Genomic DNA, 16627 nt, shown 5'->3' with positions numbered 1-16627 from the left:
AAAAAGAAAATGCAATACTTTCAGTGCTTAAATTAACTATGTAATGTTGACAGCCCTTATTGATTCGATAGAACCCTGGGGTGAAAATGTCCGTCAACTGATTCCAGATGTTTGGAATAGTTACCAACTTGACCTACCGGTGACAGGAAGTTACTATGCGCTGATAAACATTTCGGCTGGGTACGTGTTAGCAAATGCATGAATGCATTTTCAGTGGTGGAACTGCCGCTCCATTTGCACCAAACTGTGCCAGAAGGAATAACCTGCTACATGCTGTTCCAAAGGCTGTTCTTGAAAAGGAGACTGAAAGTGGCTGGCACATGGCATTCTTTGCGTTGCCAAGAATGCCATGTGCCAGTACTATGTGCAAAGAGTAGGGCTGAGCGAATATTTTAATTATTGGGGTGGGTTAACTCCTTGAGTGCACTTCTCCTCAAGAATTGATGCACTGCGGAGAAGCAATACCTGCGGAGCTGACACCACGATCTTCCGGCTCGCTTTGCCGCAGCTCAGCCGCACACGGAGGCGAAAAACACACCTTAAAAGTGGTATAGCGCATGCGTGCGCCTGGTGTTATAAAAAGAAAAAAAATAGTGATTGTTGATATTTACGTCACAGTAAAATCTTCAAAATCTAACTGTGGTTGTTATGCAAGTGTATATGTTAGGCAGCAATGTTTTAGCAACCTGTGTTCATTATTTATCCTTGTTTTGTTTTAATTCAGGTATGAAGAACATATATTTGTATACGGCAAGAATATTTACAAATCCCCTCAATTAGGTGTGGCTGGGCTCTCTTATAGGTTTCATTTTAATTCAAATCTGTCATTTACTTGCCACCCCAATGTAGGTATTGGACTGCCTGAGGCCACAGTCTATAAATGTAGCTAGATTAAATTTAACAGAGCTCATAAGCGGGCAATTAGAAGCTTGGGAACAAGCTTTGTGAGTACAGCCGAATATTTGTTTAAGCATGGTGTACTAGTAGTGAAAAGCGTGGAGAAAGACGCAGCAACTATTCAATATTCAATTAAAGAATATTCGGCCAGAACCTCTATTTAATTCGAATTCGCTTCGAACCTAACACCCATTATTTGCACGTGCCTAACGAAGAGTTGTTGTTCTTTGTGCAAACGGTGCTCACATCGATCGCAATGAATAGATAGCGCTACTCATTGTTATCAGTTAAAGTAACTATGTGCTTTGCTTAGCTGCTCTATGAACAGTAGTAGATTGAATACGAGCGAGGGCAGCGTGACATTCAACACAAAAGTGTCCGTTTGTTGTCGAACTTGTGGCAATTACCTCACCGTGATACAAACCCTACAAAGTAGCCAAACATATTTTTTGCATCAAACACAAACCGAAGACGCCATCGGTACTCCTAACAGGTTAATTGAGACATCTGGAGAGTTACTGGCGTATGATTGTTCAATAAATAGATAAATATCTGTAGTGGCCAGGTCCCTGTAGGTATGGTGCCTTAAATAGTTTTCCACCACCAACAACTACAGTTTTTCCCACAGGCTACCTCCTAAAGAAATGGTATAAAACTTTTTGAGGTGAAAGCTCCACATTGTTTGCTCCAAAAGTGGGAATCAGCTCCAAAATGTGTTGTTCCCTGCTACAAGAGCTGCTCCAAATCACCTCTTGTCAGTTCCACCACTACATATTCAAAAACAGTATGATGACAATGAAAATAGGCTTAGGAGGTCTAATCTGTTCTTGTTTGTGTTGCGTCGATGAGGAAAAAATGTTCTTGTCACGTAGTCACATATTGTTTATTAACAGGTTAGGTTACATGTTGAGACCTCATGGCGGTTGCATGGAACAAGAAGAAAAGGAATGGCGCGGTGTGCGCGGGAAGTCCACCGGAAGACGCTGGCCCCCTGGTGGCGAAATACACAAATGCAGCAGTTTGGCTTCTTGGATACTGGCACTGAAGCATAGGGGCAATCAGAAGAAGTTGTCGAGTTCTGTGCGCATAAGTTAGGTGTACAGCTTGGCCCCTCTAATCTGGAGAAATCGCACCAGCTAAAGAAATTCCAGCCCGAGAAAACTAGACCGATCATCGTTAAGTTTGCCCGTTTCTAAGACAGAGAAAGCATTTTGGCCTCCGGTTTCAAATTGAAAGACGCCCCAAGGATATTTCTGCGTCTGTACGACTTGCCCGCAGCAAACCTTTTGAGTACAGAAAAAGTACGTCGGCCAGTTGAAAACAAACTAGCAAAAGATTTCTTTTAGTACTTTATCGTTAGAAGTTGGAACCGCATTCCCGCAAGATAAATCGTGATTTGATAGAACTGAAACGTGATCCGATCCGAAACCTTGCCGGCCAGCAGCTTTCACGCGATCGGTAGATCTGTTTGGTGTACTTTAACCTTGCACCTGCTTGTCACTTTGAATACGATGACTTCGTTAATCGTAGTCTGCTGCTTCGATATTCCGTTGCACAATAGGATAAACTCGAAATTTGGTGCCCTGTTCCTCCGCGCAACTCCGCGTCCGTTGCTTACGCACGTCACGTGGTTCGCACATATAAGTACTATGTCGAGCACGTGTGGGTTGTGTGATAAGCAGAGCTGGTTTGCATTTTGAGCAGCTGAAAGCCACTAAGAAAATAATCAGACTTGTACCCGTCACTGAAAAAGTAACCGATGACAGTTACAATCACTTTGCTGTATAAAGTACCCGACTACAATTACAATTACAGCCTCAAAGAAGTAATCGAAAAATTACTCTAAAGTAAGCAATTACTTCCCACGTTACTTTTCATTCAAACTTTTTTTATGATAGCATAATCCGTGGAATCTCGTGCTCAGTTGTTAAAGAAAAAAAAAAAGAAAGCCTCGACTGTTTTTGCTTAAAGCGCGAAACACACGTACAACCAAACCGTCCGATCCGACGTCTGACCGCGCAATACGACGGTCGGAGGCAAGGGTTTTCAAATTGCTCTCCGATGCTGCGGAACCCCCTCGCCCCCCAAGGTCATTCCGGCAGTCCGCACGTCGGATCGGACGGTTTGGTTGTACGTGTGTTTCGCGCTTAAAGCTGAGTGAGTGATGGCACACACCTAATCCCTCACAAGAGGCTAGATAAAGTCATTTTTCATACCCATAAGTAGTCTCCGGTGTAGAAATAAAAATGTACCCACGAAAAAGAAGCATAGTAAAGTGGCCTACTAATCCTCACAGCCTCGTGCTTAAGGGGAGACGCGGGTCTTAAAATGGTAAAAAAACGCGAAATTTCACGTTTTTCAAAATTCACATATTTGGATTAATTGTAGTCTAAGGTACCTGCCTGCAAAGTTTCAGTGTCGAATTCAATGTCTAAGCATGCAAAAAATTATGTTCACGATGTCCCCGCAGAGCCCTAACACAGCGAGTTCAATGAAAACAAGTGGAACTTCGCGCCCCGCGTGTTTCGCGATCGCTCGTCGGATCGCGGCCATCTTGGTCTTGTTGGAAAGCTGCTTATTTTCCCCACGTCCCCATTCCATTCGTTATCGCGACAACATCGGGGAAAGTCCGCATTCCGCGGGTTTCGAAGGCCCCAATTGCGATCGCTCATTGGCCGGCTAGCAAGGTGCCCGTACGTCAGAGCACGCGCGGCGCCTAGCGCCCCTGCTATTGGCCTAAACGCGCCCCTCCGCTCTTTTTCTCCTTTCCTCCTTTCCGTTCCCGCGCTGGCGAGAGGTGCGTCGTCTGCTCCTGGGACCGTCAGGCCCGTCTCCGCCCGTCTCCTTAGGCCTGTCTGCTTTGTTTCCTCCGTGGTCGAGCGCACGTTTTAGTTCCCGTTTGCGCGCTTGCGTTGAATATTGTTGGTTCGTTTTCCTACGAAGTCGCGCGTGTTTTGTTTCGCTTCGAGTTCTCGAGTTGCCGGACGACGCTCGGTTGAAATCGAGCACGCGGCAAGCGTTCGGAAGGAAGAGGAAGCGACCGTGGAACAAGAAGCCGAAGCTGTCTGCTGCAAGTGCGCCACCGCGATTGACGCCACCGCGATCGGCACCGCAGGATGCCTTGGATCTTCCGGAAACATCAGCCGGAGACATCCCGACTCCATGCAGCAGCGGCAGTTTGTCGAGCTTTGCGAGCGCGGTTCGTGTCGACACCGCATACTACACGGCCGAGCAGGCGCAACGAGTCGCACGATCGGACGAATGCAAGCGTGCGCTATCGGAAAAGTCGGCGACCCAGCGCAAATCCGACCTTCTCGGCATCACCACAGGAGGCCAGACGCGCGACGCTGGGACACAGTTCATTGTAGTGGACATGAAAGCTCTCAAAGCATGGAGAAGGACAATCTGTGTTTGCGTAAGGCCAGCGCTGCCCACCAGAGCAGCAGCAATGCAAAGCAGAGGTTCTCCAGGCAACACCAAACTGGAACAGCTGGGGACTGCAGTCCTGGACAGCTGTGAGGGGCTCCCCTTTCAAGTGCTACACGAACAAAGGCCCTTTTCAGGGCCAAACAAAATCTGCTTTCGGAACGTGCAACCCTTGGTGCCTCCTCCCGTTGTCCCTTATAGAGTCTACTCATTCTTTTATAACTTTATTTTACATTCCAGACATTATTTCTCAGTTTTATATTATTTTTTAAAGGTTCTTGTGAACGGATTGCAGAATTTTTCATCTCAGTTTGTTCAGATAGAACTATGCTTCATGTTGCTGAACATTATTGCATGGAATCCCTTACTCAATTTTATGCAATGAGTGTCAAAACTTCAACTGCAATTTTCTCAGCTTCGCATTTTTCGTCTACATGCCTAGCCTTACGGTTGCTTTCATGAGATTATTCTTCAAGGATTTCTATAAACTTTATACCGTTGAATTCAGAAAGAAGTGAACTGCTGGGTGATGCTATTTTTGTATGACAGTATGGGCCCGAAATTTTATTACTAGTGATAATGTGACCTCGTTAGGCTTTCTAAATAGTGTACTTGACCTAATTAGACTAGTTCTATACAATGATCTATCTTTACAAAAATATAAATAGCATCATCTTGCATGACAGGTCTTTAGCTACAAATCCATATCACTTATGCAAAAAAATTCGTATTTGAAAGTTCCTTAATGAGTCGTAAGAAATGACCTAATTAGGCTTAATTATTTTCTTTGTAACTCAAAAAGTAATTGAGATATTGCAGAACTAATTGAATATTTGAAAAGAGGAAGCCAAAACACATATGCACACTGATTTTCATTATAATCCATTAATAAACAAAAAAGTCGATTTTAGAACCAGTGTCTTGCCTTAATAATTTCGAAAAAAAAAAAAGCCCGTTGCCCGGAGCTGAATAACTCCAACTCCCTCCCCCCCCCCCAAAAAAAAAGAAATGAGGAAGATTGTAATGGGGGGTATATTTTGTAATCGATTACAGCAAAAAATTAATTCAATTAAAAAGATCATTACCCCTTAAAGGAAGTAATCGAAGCGTCACAAAATTGCAGTAAAAATAATCAATTACAAGTAATCTTGTAACACGTTACGTACGAGTCTGGAAAGTATAGAGGCTCACAAAGTTTCAAGTTTTCACACCTTTTACACTGTTATCCCATCTACCTAGGTCCCTAACCACTCATGTTCATCTGTGCTGCTAAGCGCGATTGAAATTGCTCCCGTGCGTGTCTAAGACACAAGCTGAAGTGCAATGAAAACTGATCTGAGCTGCTCCTAGCCTGCTCCAGAACATAGTTTTAGCTGCTCCCAACCTGCTCCTAAACAGCTGTTTCAGTTGCTCCCGTGGCTGTTCCCAAGGACATTTCGTGAGTTCCACCCCTGCACTAACTACGTCACCGGACCTTGTCAAGTCCATTCAATACTGCGATGGGCTCCGTGATTATAGGTTACAACATGTCGACTTGCCACTCTCCGTTCTTGTCAAACATTCTATTTCCAAGATCATTCGCGATTATAATGAGGCTGATTATAGATGAATAGATCATGGGTTGACAATCTTTTTTGACCATTACATTTAAATTGTCCTCTTCCATCAGTAGAGGAAACCGGCATTATTTAAAGCTAAAATGAACAGTCTTATAAATATGTTTGTTCCGACAGCCTGAGTATGCACTGATTCAAATAACCCATGGTTCACCAAAATGCTGCTCTTTTTGCATAACAAGAAAAGGCTATTTGCAAAGGCTAAACGTGTTAACACCTCAAGCTTTGGGTGCTTATAACTTTGCCCTTAAAAACTACAATAAAAAGTTGAAATTGGCTACTAAAAGTTTTTTTTTTATGACTCGCTGTTTATTTTGAATGGTAACCCGAGGAAGTTTTGGAACATGGTGTCACCAAAAAGCAATAACTCTGCCATCAAACCAAGCCGCGACAATGGCGATCCCATACAAGAAAGCGACTGCTCTGCAAATTACGACCCCAGCCAAAATATTACGTCCGTGGGACGCCGCATTCTCAACTAATGCCGATAATAAAAATGCGACCCGCCGCAAGCCGCTGCTCCTTAGCGGGCGGCAAGCGGTTTGTCGATCGCCAAAGCAACATTGGGCCGTGACGTCAGTATCCTTCTCTTTTTTTTCCTCTGGTCCAGGAGTTGCGCGTAGTGCGCTTCTTTGAGCCACTACCACAGCTACTTCGGCTTGCGATTGGCGTGTTTAGCCGTTGCTTTTATCTGTAGCCCGTGTAGCTTCGGTATAGAATTTTGTTTATTTGCTTGTGAGGACTTCAAGACTCGTTTTAGCGAGCAACTCGGTGCGCCCAAGACTGCCCAGCTGTTCCTCGAAAGATGCCGAGCGCAACTTGTAGCGCTGCGGGCTGCTCAAACAACCCGCTGTGCAACCCGGAGGTGCTTCTTCACAAGTTTCGAACGGACCGGAAATTGAAGAAAGTGTGGGTGAACGCTGTTCGATGAGTGGACTTTGGACTTCGGCTTTTATGCGCCCGAGGAAAAAAGAACGAAAAAACAGAGGTGTACAGCCCAGCACTCGTGTGTTCGGCCGCCGCAGCTCGCGCCGTAGAGCCTCAAAGCTTTGTGTCTGGGACTGACCCGCAGCGCGAAAGTGAGAGGGCCCCCAGTACTGTACGTCACTGGCAGCACAGCGTAGAGCAACGCCGCTCCATCCACAGAGCCCCGATGACAATTTAGGTCTAGCGACGAGTACGGAAGACCACACACACGGCGACAGCCGCAGAGTACGGCACCGAACGAGTTCACTTGTTTTCCAGTCGCTAGCTTTTGGGTATACAAGCGACGAGTACGGCATAGCGCACGCATGGCGGCGGCCGCCGAGTACGGAATCGTACGAGTTCACGGGTTTTCCAGTCGCTAGCTTTTGGGTATATGCACTAGCCCTTGCTACATATGCTGGATAACTACCACGTATACAGAATTAAAACAAAATCAGCTTACCTCCTATCTTTAGACGGCTAGCGCAACAGAGGTAGGTGCCGCTCGGCGTGCGTGCTCGTTGAACGAGAACGATCCTGACGTCACGTTCACATAGCGGTTGATTTCGAGCGTTGCCGGAGCCTCGAGCGGCTAGTTTCGGGTTTGTTGGCTGCGCCCCAAACAAAACTTTGAGGCGTCCATATCTGTAGAACTACGCACAATAACGAGAAAAAAATTGCACCTTGCAGTTCAGGGACGCTGACTAGACTAAAAACAGTCATAATCCCAAAACCGAAAGTATGGACCGGAGTTGCCCTTTAATGTTTGCTCGGCTGAAGTGGAAAAGGGTGGGAGGAGCTTCCACTTCGTTCTTGACCTGTCACCGACTCTAGGTGCATCTTTTTAGCCACACCTGCACTGGTGAAGAAAATTGTAGGGCAATGTATTTACGGTTCTATCTCGATACACATGCCAGAAGTACACCACCTTGCACTTTCTTACACATGCCAGAAGTACACCACATTGCACTTTTTCACACCGGTGCAGGTAGTGCAACTAAAAAAATGCACCCACTCAAAAAAAAAAATTTGTATCGGCCCACCAGAGCTCTGCCAAAACCTCTTTGAACACAGTGTTTTATCAGCCAAATTTTATGAAAATGTGTACCAAAAGAAACCCTGACAGAGACATTTACGAGAGCAAACAAGTGGACTACATTGACTGCTTAGGCTTATAAAGAGAAACAAAAAAAGTAAAAAAGGAAGAAAAAAATATCTGCATTACGATTTAAGAGCATGTCATTGCAACGAACTGGTGAGCATAGAATGTGTGAAGTTCTGCGTGCACATGATGTATGTGGATGCAAAAACATGCCTTCACCCCAACCCAATAAGTGATTTCCCACATCAGAAGCCGCCTCGGTGGCTCTGAGGCGAGAGCACCGGCCTACAGGTCCTCAGGTGGCGGGTTCGAATCCCGACCGAGGTGCCCGCAATATGACGGAGGCTTATTGCAGAGAAGGCACTGTGTAACCGAGCTCCGCAGGTGGTCCAAATTAATCCTCAGTCCTCCGCTGGGGCGTGCCAGATGCCCGTCATAGGTGCCAGATGCCCGTCATAGGTTTGGCACGTAAAACCCCCAAATTTGACTTTCCCACATCAGAGCTAAAATTTGTGCAGCCACCCACATTACATGGATGTAGAACTGTACACCTTCTGTGCTTCCCAGTCTTTGATGAGATATGATTAAGCTTGCACAGCGCGACTCCAGTGAGCTGAATGATTACGGCAAGCATGCCAACACCGCAGAGCATGACAAGCTCGATGAGAGAGGGCGTCCACCTTCCTGACTTTCCGACGCTGCATTGCTAGTGTTCTTTCTTTGAGGCTCCTAGTGCCAGTGTCGCTGTTGGTGTCGCTACTGTCATCATTGTACCCGCAGTCAGACTCTTCCTACACAAAGGGGTCTGGGGCAGACTCCGGAACGGAGCTGTGTAAGCAAACATTGTGCAGAATAGCACATCCTGTTGCTAAATTACGTGCTCTTTCTGGGTCGTAGTGCAGAGCGTGGTACTTCTGCAGGCACCGGAACTGGTTTTTCAGCTTACCAATGCATTGCTCAACAACAGCGTGTTGAGCGGTGTTGGCCGAGGCCAGACTCGACAAGACGCACCGCTCAACACGCTGTTGTTGAGCGCTGCCTCTTGCTGGGGTTGCCAGAAATAGGGGTGAGTAGCCAGGGCTCCAGAGGTAGCATCTGTCACCTGCAGACAAAAATGGAACCGTATTTGCCATGAATGTTCTCGCATAACATTTCCAGGAGTTGTCTGAAAGTGCACTTGTACTAAAATGGGGCTACTGGTATGGTTTTATGACTTTCGAGAGGACCTGCTGATTGAAAGTCAAACTGGCAGGAAAAAATGTTATGTAGGTAATTTAATTGGCTTGCTCAACCATGTAAATAATGTCTTGCAAACCTGCATCGCCCATTGTTGTTTACCTCAATCTTGGGTAGAGGCTACAAGGAACAGCCACCAGATCTTTTGTTTCGTAAGTATATCTGACCTAGCAATGTCAGTTGTGCTGCTCTGACCATTGGCCACTGAGATTGGTCGTTTAAAGTTATCTAGAAGCACCATTTTTTCCTGCTACACAAAGAAATTTGAGCTATCAAACATTTTCATCCCTGAACCAGTGCTGGTAGCTTGTAATTGGAGACTTGGGTGGGCAGATTACGTACTACGAGATGAACACTTGATGGGTCCAGTGACAGCGTTACAAATATTACAGTTATACCCAGGTTCTACATTTAAAATAAAAGATACGTCGAATAAGAGTACATTCATTAGTGGGAAGAATGGTACAGATCTTGGGGCTTTAACGGAGACAGAATAATCTCATTGGCTCGGGCCAGACTCTCTCGGGCCACAATTATTTGGCTCCTGGGTTAGCATGCTATGAATTTTGGTGTAAGTAGGAAATTTATTTATTTATTTATTTCAAAATACTGCGACCTCGATGAGGTCATCGCAGGAGTGGAGAGAAAACATACATATACATTCAAAAAGACAATCGATTAAAGATGTACACACCCTACAAACAAAACTTAGAAAACCTTGAAAAATGCAATATCAAAAGATTACAAAAACAATCACATACACTTCAAGTACAGATTCCAGGCACCATACCAGAGCACCTACTGTATTTCTAACACAAACTTATCAAAATCGAGACAACGAATGGATCCATTTATGTTATTCCAGTTTTCTATCGTTCTAGGAAAAAAAGAATATTTAAAACAGTTAAGGTGGGCTCTGTATGGTACAAGATTTAATGGATGGAAGCTTCTAGTGCATGATTCAGTAACAAAACTAACATATTTTTCTCGATTAAGTGTACAGTTATTATTCACTATTTTATGCAGGAGCTTGAGCCGTTCTACAGCGCGTCTAGAATCAAGAGGCGTAAGTCCTATGTCAGTCATGGCAGATGTAGGAGAAAAATTGCGGTCATATCTATTACAAATAAATCTAGCTGCCTTTGATTGTATTGCGTCAATCTGCTTTATATCACCTTTTAGATAGGGATCCCACACCACACAACCGTACTCTAAGATAGGTCTAATCAAGGTCTTGTACGCCGTTATTTTAACTTCCCTAGTTGAAGATTTTAAAGTTCTCTTGACGTATCCTAGCCTTTGCAGAGCACGAGAACAAATAGAACTGATGTGCTTATCCCATTTGAGACTAGGCGTGAAAAAAATACCCAAATACTTGTATTCGTGAACTTGACGCAGAATTATATTACGAGTACCATAGCTAAAAACAGACGGTTCCTTCTTATTAGTAAATGACATAACTACAGATTTCTCAAAATTAATTTCCATCTGCCACTTTTTACTCCAATTCAAAAACTGTTCAAGAGAGTCATTTAGTAAGGCATGGTCATCTACCGAGTTGATTTCGTTGTACAAAACGCAATCATCTGCATAGAGGCGAATTTTAACTTGAAGACCATTTGCAACGTCATTAATATAAAGTAAAAACAAAAGAGGACCTAAAACTGATCCCTGTGGGACACCGGAACTAACTGAGACATTGCTAGAATGAACATCCCTGTATGAAACAAACTGTGATCTATTTTTTAGGTAATCTTCGATCCAATTAACTAATGACGTATTATTTAATATCGCTTGTAATTTCTGAAGAAGCTTATGATGTGGTACCTTATCAAAAGCCTTAGAATAATCTACAAAGATGGCATCAAGTTGTACTCTTTTATCTAAAGCTAAAGCTATGTCGTGAGTGAATTCAAGAAGTTGGGTTGAGGTGGAGTAACCACGACGAAAACCATGCTGTTGAGGGCAAAGAATAAAATTAGTCTCGAGGTACTCAGATATCTGTTTATAGACAATATGTTCCAAAAGTTTGCATGAAGACGATGTGAGCGAAATGGGTCTGTAGTTTGTGACCACCTGTTTGTTGCCTGACTTTGCCCAATGCAGGACGCCAACCAACTGCTCTTCGCTGCAAAACCGAACTGTCGGCGCATGTCAATCGAAGCACGTTTTTGGGGCTGAGAAACGTAAGCGGAGATGATCGAGCAAGAAGAAAAGTATGCCAGTCATTCCAGAGTATCATGCCTGTTCTGTGAGCATCATGGGAGAGGAACGATTACAAGAACCAGAGGCACCTTGTCTCCGGCTTAGCGAGAGACCTAACGGCCATCGACTCATCTGCCTCCCGGACCTGGTTTCCTCTGTGAATCTTTACGTTTGGCCCTGCGTTTCGGGGTTAAAGGCCGACGACCAGACTCGAGATTCTGCAAGGCAGAATTTCCTCCTCACCATGGGAGAGGAGGAAGCGAGGGAATAGTGGAAAGCGCAAAGTGGTCGTCGGTTTTTAAGGAGCAGACGTATGCAATCCTGGAAGTAACAAACAGCCTGTCGTGGGAAAACCAAGGTTCGGCACGTAGGGGCAAAAAAGCCTGCACACGAAATATAGGCAGCATGCCCGGCTACCTCCTTGATACCGAAGCAAGCCCTTAAACAATCAGCAAAAGCAGAGCTCTGTGTCATAAGTGTGCCGGGACTCCTCCAACTAGACCCTGAACCCGGAAAATGCGACACTTGGTCTCCAAAAACTGAGAAAAAACAGGGTGACCAGATTCTGACAAAGACTGTATTTCGACTGACTAAAACAGGTTATCTACAATCAAACAGCAAAACGTGTGAAGGGGGAAATGGTGAAAACTAAGAGCTGAAGTGGAGAGGAGCAACGTCCTTTCCACAACGGGTTGTTTCGTGCGTGCCCGTTTTCTCTTCGCTGGGGCCGCGCCACTGCGGGAAGGGACTGGGGAATGTCTCCTATATTTCTAAAACTTGTCGCGCAACCCGTTGCAAAATGGCCGAGTGGCTTCCCCGACGGAATGTATCCTGAATGGTCGCATGATCTGACCTAGAGACCCGTTAAAATAATTTTTGATAGGGGCTGTAGTTTCACGAAAAGGATTGGGACAGACCTCACAGGTCTCTCAAAAAGCTATGATGGGTCTCTTACACCCCTCAGGAATTGTTAAAGGGTACTCAGGCCCCTTAGAGAACTTTGACGGTCATCTCAAGCACTTCTAACATCCAACATTTTTAATGGCCACGTCGGAACATTTTAGAAATCCTGGTGTGCCCCATAGACATGTTAAATAGGGTGTTGCAGCTCTTGGGTCACCTATGGTGCAAGTGCTGCTGTCCCAGCACTTGCACCGTAGGTGATGCAGGCAGAGCGATTCTATTGTCCTGATAGCTGCAAGTCAAAAGCGTCTGTGATGGAAATGCATGCTTGCCTCAATTTACTAGGGATACCCATTTCATGGGAAAGTGTAGCCACCTGTAAACGTTCGTGGTAAACCAAAAATGTCTATTCCTACTATACTTGCATTTCCGAATAGATGCATATACAAAATGTATTCATATAGACATATGTGCATACATACATACAATGTAAATGGGATTTCCTGCAGGGATGCACAGGTGCTGAAGTTTGCAGTTGGTTCAGCCCAATTTTTCTGATACACCCAGTTGTGTTTACATCGATTTCTTGTTTCGAGTGCTGTCACTGATGACCGCAACAACAGTTCTATTATTTTTATATAGTAACTATATTACGGCTTCTAAGACAAGTTTGCAAGTGCTCACCCAGGTGCCGCTTCTTCAGTTGTAAAAGCAGCAATTGGCTGGACTCGACTCTCAAAGATGGGAGTAAACATTAGGAGCAATGCATTATCTGCCAGCTTCATTGTCGCGTCGTCATCTGTGAACTCGCTGTAATTGACAAAACCGTCAAATCTGCCTTGTAAACAGTGATAAAGTGCAGGCGAGCTGGTAATGAATCATCATCTTGTAAACCCTGAGATGGGGAACAATAAAAAAAACTGACGAAGACAACAAAATCTTAAATGCAGCTGCATTTCAGATTTTGTTGTCTTCGTCGTTTTTTTTTATTGTTCCCCATCTTGGGGTGTACAAGATGTCAAATTTTCCTGTCAACTTGTCAAAGCTCAATCCTTTGCGCAGCTTGATTTCGTTTGTCAATAATGTTCCCACTTTGTAGGTGTCAGACTTGTCCTTGAGTTGATTCGAGATGCTTGCCAAAGCAAGTGCATTGAACCCATATTTTGACGGCATTCTGCTAAGGAGCTGTGAGAGTTTGCTGGGACAACAGTGGAAGGAGATCCATTATTTTTGTCATTTTAACCCTTTGGGCTAGCGAATCTCAAGATTAAGCCATACATAAGCCGGTCTGAACTGTAGCACACTCGAGACCTTCGTTTGGTTTTGCATTATTTTTAGAGCCACATCGATTGTCAATTTTTGCATGCTCAGGAGATCTTGAACTCTATCATCTATCATCATGTCTAATGACTCCACCTTTTTTTTTCTTTGTTTCTGCAAATGAAAGAAGAACTTGTACTTCGCAGCCTTTGCACATTTCAGTCGCAGCTTTAGGTTTTTCCTTACCTGCTTTCAAGATGCCGCTGCTTTTTTTTTAGTCATCCTTTCTGCCACTTGCTTGATGGTTATGTGGAGCTGAAGTTTTGCACAGTTTATGCATCTCTCCGGTTAGCAAAATCAGAGACGGTCCTTGCGAGGACAAATCTCATCAATTACATGGACAGTTTTAGTCGTCACACCTTGGTAGGGTCATCCACTGCAGATCCTAAATGTTCCAGTTCGTGCAGTAGGATTTCTAGGTCCTGCATGCTGTGCATATGCGGGTTGCTTTTTTGAGATAACCAGTTTTTATTCGAGACGATTGCAAAGGTTATACTTTCCTTCAAGACGATGCTTTAGACACCTCGAACTCGCCGTCCACGATCAAGCCCTTGCAGCATGCTAGATGAGCGCTTAGTTTCGAGGTCTTCAAAAACAAATCTTCCTTCCACCCCTCCGAGGGAAAGCAAGGTTCAACCTGTCGTGCTTCCTCCAGCAGCCGTCGACGCTCACACATCGTGGACATGGCAGGGTTAGAGATACTGTGCTTACGTTCGTACTTCTTAGGCCATGCCCATTGGCGCTGCTTCGGTTTAAAATGGTCAGTTGGGTCTACAGGGAAGATGCGAGGCACGGCACCACGAACGAGCTCCCATTTTGCTTGCGCTATTGTCGTTGCCTATTTTGTGTTTGTACACTGTCGGAACGTGCCCTCCGTTAAAATGGAGATTGCACATGGTAAGTCGCCGAGAGAGGCTGGCGAGTTACCATGTAACTCGCCAGCCTCACGACCTCGCGAGGCTGGCGACCTCGCGAGGTCCCAAGGTCCCAAGGTCCCAAGGTCGTGGCGACCTCGCGATACCAGGTAGTATCGCGAGGTCCCAAGGTTGTTTTTTCTGGATGTCTGCTGGTGGCTTAAATAAGTGATGTTTTTCTTTCTTGCTTTTGTAACCGCTCATACTGGGGTACACAACACATTCACATAAACACAGATTTATCCAACTTCAAGAAGAGTGTTTTACTGAACATACCTCACAAGCTGTACATCTTTGATTGATGCGAAGATGAACATGCGACCGTCGAGCGCTCTGTAGTGACGACGCTATCAGTATCGGTAAGTGGTCTGCGCACCTTATCGGATGGGGGGGGACAGCTTGCCACACTTGTGAGACATCGCATGCAAGCCGACTTGGCCGCCTCTGCATGACATTGTCACTACCAATGTGCAGAATTGGAACATGCAAAAGTTAGGAAGCAGAGCTGACGGAACCGAGTGGATCCAGCGTTGCTCTTAATGCTCAGCTAGCCACTCTAAGCGCTAGCGTCGAGTGTGGCTGGTATGAAGCTTCTGGTGACATTGGTTCTCTACACTCCCCACAGGAGTGGGTCTCGGAGTTACTCTCCGCGAAAATTAGGAGGGTCTTCCTCTTTCTCGAGTGAAGAGGAAGATTTGAGGGAGAGTTTACTCCTTTCTGACTGCTTGTCTCTCCTGCCGCCGAAGAAGAAGGTCGTGTGCGGGAGCTGCTCCGAACCATTTGTCGGTAAGCAGCAATTCATCATATGTTCAGGTGGATGCAAACGCAAATTTCACTGCGGCTGTATAAAAGTTGGTCTCGAAGAATACAACATTCTAATGGCAATCGGCAAAAGCACGTACAAATGTAACGACCGCACCCGGCGACACCGCTGCGCTGGCGATGATAAGCCTAACCATGGCGAAGAGACAACGGATGCGTCTAATTCTGACACCGATTGCGAATCAGTTCGTGACACCGACAACGGACCCACCCACACCTACGAATCGGAATCTGCACTGCAGAGGATGAATGCAAAGTTGGATGTATTGACCGCCAAAGTGAAATGCCTGAGAGCGGACAATCACTATCTTAGTTCCGAAGTTGCTGAATTGCGAAAGCAGCTGAGTCAGAGAGTGTTCGATTCTAAACAACCGAGCCAAACCTACTCAACTGCCGCATCAGCACGACGTAATCCGGGAGCACGAGTAACTACGAATGTCGCCTCAAGCGGCGAGCCGAGCGGCGGTGCGGTCTTTGTGCCTACGGGACCAGCTGATGGGAACAGAGGAAGCTACCGTTCGAAAGACTTTCCCAAGCCAAGTGGTGGCGACCTTCGACAGGGTGGAGACCCAAGTGCGGCCCTGGACAAAGGCACTGGTGGGCCCTCGACGACGAAACAAGCCATTGGTCGGACCATTCCTGGGTGGCAAACCTAGCTGTTGCACTAAGATGAAAACGAAATACCCGTATTACTCCTCTTTCCATGTTTCCGTGGACCAGGACATATTTGAAGCAATTAATAATCCAGATATCTGGCCTGAGGGATGTATATTCCACCAGTTTTTCGGAAGGCTGGATTCAATGCGATCGTTCGTTCCGAATAATACTGATGCATCGCCAAATGACTAACGGAATTTGGTGCTACCATCAGAACACTCGCGGTCTGCGGGCTAAAGCAGATGAGTGTATGGCAAACGTCGTTTCTACAAACTTTCACATTATTTGTTTAACGGAGACATGGCTTTTAGAGGAGTTATCTAGTGCGAGCTATTTTCCTTCGTCCTATGCTGTGCATCGCAAAGATAGGGAGTACGATGCCACGGGGCAGAAGTTTGGTGGGGGGGTATTAATTGCAGTCTGCGATCCTCTTAATTCATACGGAAGGCAAGACCTTGAATCCTACGCAGACTGTGTGTGGGCAGAAATACTATCAAGTGATGGCTTCAACTACCTTGTTCGAAATTACTATTTTCCGCCACTATCAGACACACAGATGTTTG

At 45.4% G+C, this 16627-nt stretch overlaps 1 protein-coding gene across 1 annotated transcript in view; it reads left to right on the top strand.

Annotated features, from left to right (window-relative positions):
- The window catches only part of LOC120848253, a 77319-nt gene extending 75472 nt beyond the window's left edge, over positions 1-1847 (top strand). Inside the window, exon 5 of the mRNA XM_042287584.1 lies at positions 1791-1847. The gene's annotated coding sequence lies outside the window, so the exon portion shown is untranslated. The remainder of the gene's footprint in view (positions 1-1790) is intronic.
- Positions 1848-16627: the final 14780 nt, after the last annotated feature.

This window comes from Ixodes scapularis, unplaced genomic scaffold (assembly GCF_016920785.2).
Source record: "Ixodes scapularis isolate PalLabHiFi unplaced genomic scaffold, ASM1692078v2 ptg000005l_1___fragment_1__unscaffolded, whole genome shotgun sequence".
Classification (NCBI taxonomy): domain Eukaryota; kingdom Metazoa; phylum Arthropoda; class Arachnida; order Ixodida; family Ixodidae; genus Ixodes; species Ixodes scapularis.
Note: the sequence above shows the minus strand (reverse complement) of the source record. Positions and strands in the feature narration are given on the sequence as shown.